Below are 4,882 nucleotides of genomic sequence, written 5' to 3' on the forward strand. Positions count from 1 at the left end.
ACCGTTCACTGGGTACTTATCCGTACGAAAAACCCTATTGATTTACCTGTTTTTACAAGGAAGTAAATGTGAAAAAAATATTTCTACATCCCATGGCCTTTCCCAACCATTTAAATTTTTCTCTTACAGGTCTAACACTTCCGAAAATCCAATACAACGCCACCCGGAAGAATATATAAAGATAAAGGAACCTTTCACTAGCTACTTATCCGTACGAAAATCCCTATCGATTTTCCTGTTTTTACAAGGAAGTAAAATGTGAAAAAAATATTTCTACATCCCATGGCCTTTCCCAACCATTTAAATTTTTCTCTTACAGGTCTAACACTTCCGAAAAACCAAAACAACGCCCACCCGGAACAATATATAAAGCTAAACGAACCGTTCACTGGGTACTTATCCGTACGAAAATCCCTATTGATTTACCTGTTTTTAAAAGGAAATAAAATGTGAAAAAAATATTTCTACATCCCATGGCCTTTACCAACCATTTAAATTTTTCTCTTACAGGTCTAACACTTCTGAAAAAACCAATACAACGCCCACCCGGAACAATATATAAAGCTAAACGAACCGTTCACTGGGTACTTATCCGTATGAAAAACCCTATTGATTTACCTGTTTTTACAAGGAAGTAAATGTGAAAAAAATATTTCTACATCCCATGGCCTTTCCGAACCATTTAAATTTTTCTCTTACAGGTCTAACACTTCCGAAAAACCAATACAACGCCCACCCGGAACAATATATAAAGCTAAACGAACCGTTCACTGGGCACTTATCCGTACGAAAAACCCTATTGATTTACCTGTTTTTACAAGGAAATAAAATGTGAAAAAAATATTTCTACATCCCATGGCCTTTCCCAACCATTTAAATTTTTCTCTTACAGGTCTAACACTTCCGAAAAACCAAAACAACGCCCACCCGGAACAATATATAAAGCTAAACGAACCGTTCACTGGGCACTTATCCGTACGAAAAACCCTATTGATTTACCTGTTTTTACAAGGAAATAAAATGTGAAAAAAATATTTCTACATCCCATGGCCTTTCCCAACCATTTAAATTTTTCTCTTACAGGTCTAACACTTCCGAAAAACCAAAACAACGCCCACCCGGAACAATATATAAAGCTAAACGAACGGTTCACTGGGTACTTATCCGTACGAAAAACCCTATTGATTTTCCTGTTTTTACAAGGAAGTAAATGTGAAAAAAATATTTCTACATCCCATGGCCTTTCCCAACCATTTAAATTTTTCTCTTACAGGTCTAACACTTCCGAAAAACCAATACAACGCCCACCCGGAAGAATATATAAAGATAAACGAACCGTTCACTGGGTACTTATCCGTATGAAAATCCCTATCGATTTTCCTGTTTTTACAAGGAAGTAAAATGTGAAAAAAATATTTCTACATCCCATGGCCTTTCCCAACCATTTAAATTTTTCTCTTACAGGTCTAACACTTCCGAAAAAACAATACAACGCCCACCCGGAACAATATATAAAGCTAAACGAACCGTTCACTGGGCACTTATCCGTACGAAAAACCCTATTGATTTACCTGTTTTTACAAGGAAATAAAATGTGAAAAAAATATTTCTACATCCCATGGCCTTTCCCAACCATTTAAATTTTTCTCTTACAGGTCTAACGCTTCCGAAAAACCAATACAACGCCCACCCGGAACAATATATAAAGCTAAATGAACCGTTCACTGGGTACATATCCGTACGAAAATCCCTATTGATTTTCCTGTTTTTAAAAGAAAATAAAATGTGAAAAAGATATTTCTACATCCCATGGCCTTTCCCAACCATTTAAATTTTTCTCTTACAGGTCTAACACTTCCGAAAAACCAATACAACGCCCACCCGGAACAATATATAAAGCTAAACGAACCGTTCACTGGGTACTTATCCGTACGAAAATCCCTATCGATTTTCCTGTTTTTACAAGGAAGTAAAATGTGAAAAAAATATTTCTACATCCCATGGCCTTTCCCAACCATTTAAACTTTTCCCTTACAGGTCTAACACTTCCGAAAAACCAATACAACGCCCACCCGGAACAATATATAAAGCTAAACGAACGGTTCACTGGGTACTTATCCGTACGAAAAACCCTATTGATTTACCTGTTTTTACAAGGAAGTAAATGTGAAAAAAATATTTCTACATCCCATGGACTTTCCCAACCATTTAAATTTTTCTCTTACAGGTCTAACACTTCCGAAAAACCAATACAACGCCCACCCGGAAGAATATATAAAGATAAACGAACCGTTCACTGGGTACTTATCCGTACGAAAATCCCTATCGATTTTCCTGTTTTTACAAGGAAGTAAAATGTGAAAAAAATATTTCTACATCCCATGGCCTTTTCCAACCATTTAAATTTTTCTCTTACAGGTCTAACATTTCTGAAAAACCAATACAACGCCCACCCGGCACAATATATAAAGCTAAACGAACCGTTCACTGGGCACTTATCCGTACGAAAAACCCTATTGATTTACCTGTTTTTATAAGGAAGTAAATGTGAAAAAAATATTTCTACATCCCATGGCCTTTCCCAACCATTTAAATTTTTCTCTTACAGGTCTAACACTTGCGAAAAACCAATACAACGCCCACCCGGAACAATATATAAAGCTAAACGAACCGTTCACTGGGCACTTATCCGTACGAAAAACCCTATTGATTTACCTGCTTTTACAAGGAAATAAAATGTGAAAAAAATATTTCTACATACCTTGGCCTTTCCCAACCATTTAAATTTTTCTCTTACAGGTCTAACGCTTCCGAAAAACCAATACAACGCCCACCCGGAACAATATATAAAGCTAAACGAACCGTTCACTGGGCACTTATCCGTACGAAAAACCCTATTGATTTACCTGTTTTTACAAGGAAGTAAAATGTGAAAAAAATATTTCTACATCCCATGGCCTTTCCCAACCATTTAAATTTTTCTCTTACAGGTCTAACACTTCCGAAAAACCAATACAACGCCCACCCGGAACAATATATAAAGCTAAACGAACGGTTCACTGGGTACTTATCCGTACGAAAAACCCTATTGATTTACCTGTTTTTACAAAGAAGTAAATGTGAAAAAAATATTTCTACATCCCATGGACTTTCCCAACCATTTAAATTTTTCTCTTACAGGTCTAACACTTCCGAAAAACCAATACAACGCCCACCCGGAAGAATATATAAAGATAAACGAACCGTTCACTGGGTACTTATCCGTACGAAAATCCCTATTGATTTACCAGTTTTTAAAAGAAAATAAAATGTGAAAAAGATATTTCTACATCCCATAGCCTTTCCCAACCATTTAAATTTTTCTCTTACAGGTCTAACATTTCTGAAAAACCAATACAACGCCCACCCGGAACAATATATAAAGCTAAACGAACCGTTCACTGGGCACTTATCCGTACGAAAAACCCTATTGATTTACCTGTTTTTACAAGGAAGTAAATGTGAAAAAAATATTTCTACATCCCATGGCCTTTCGCAACCATTTAAATTTTTCTCTTACAGGTCTAACACTTCCGAAAATCCAATACAACGCCCACCCGGAACAATATATAAAGATGAAGGAACCGTTCACTAGCTACTTATCCCTACGAAAATCCCTATCGATTTTCCTGTTTTTACAAGGAAGTAAAATGTGAAAAAAAATTTTCTACATCCCATGGCCTTTCCCAACCATTTAAATTTTTCTCTTACAGGTCTAACACTTCCGAAAAACCAAAACAACGCCCACCCGGAACAATATATAAAGCTAAACGAACCGTTCACTGGGTACTTATCCGTACGAAAATCACTATTGATTTACCTGTTTTTAAACGGAAATAAAATGTGAAAAAAATATTTCTACATCCCATGGCCTTTCCCAACCATTTAAATTTTTCTCTTACAGGTCTAACACTTCCGACAAACCAATACAACGCCCACCCGGAACAATATATAAAGCTAAACGAACCGTTCACTGGGCACTTATCCGTACGAAAAACCCTATTGATTTACCTGTTTTTACAAGGAAGTAAATGTGAAAAAAATATTTCTACATCCCATGGCCTTTCCCAACCATTTAAATTTTTCTCTTACAGGTCTAACGCTTCCGAAAAACCAATACAACGCCCACCCGGAACAATATATAAAGCTAAACGAACCGTTCACTGGGCACTTATCCGTACGAAAAACCCTATTGATTTACGTGTTTTTACAAGGAAATAAAATGTGAAAAAAATATTTCTACATCCCATGGCCTTTCCCAACCATTTAGATTTTTCTCTTACAGGTCTAACGCTTCCGTAAAACCAATACAACGCCCACCCGGAACAATATATAAAGCTAAATGAACCGTTCACTGGGTACATATCCGTACGAAAATCCCTATTGATTTACCTGTTTTTACAAGGAAGTAAAATGTGAAAAAAATATTTCTACATCCCATGGCCTTTCCCAACCATTTAAATTTTTCTCTTACAGGTCTAACACTTCTGAAAAACCAATACAACGCTCACCCGGAACAATATATAAAGCTAAACGAACCGTTCACTCGGTACTTATCCGTACGAAAATCCCTATTGATTTTCCTGTTTTTACAAGGAAGTAAAATGTGCAAAAAATATTTCTACATCCCATGGCCTTTCCCAACCATTTAAATTTTTCTCTTACAGGTCTAACACTTCCGAAAAACCAATACAACGCCCACCCGGAACAATATATAAAGCTAAACGTACGGTTCACTGGGTACTTATCCGTACGAAAAACCCTATTGATTTACCTGTTTTTACAAGGAAGTAAATGTGAAAAAAATATTTCTACATCCCATGGCCTTTCCCAACCATTTAAA

This window comes from Paroedura picta, unplaced genomic scaffold (assembly GCF_049243985.1).
Source record: "Paroedura picta isolate Pp20150507F unplaced genomic scaffold, Ppicta_v3.0 Ppicta_v3_sca23, whole genome shotgun sequence".
Lineage (NCBI taxonomy): Eukaryota > Metazoa > Chordata > Lepidosauria > Squamata > Gekkonidae > Paroedura > Paroedura picta.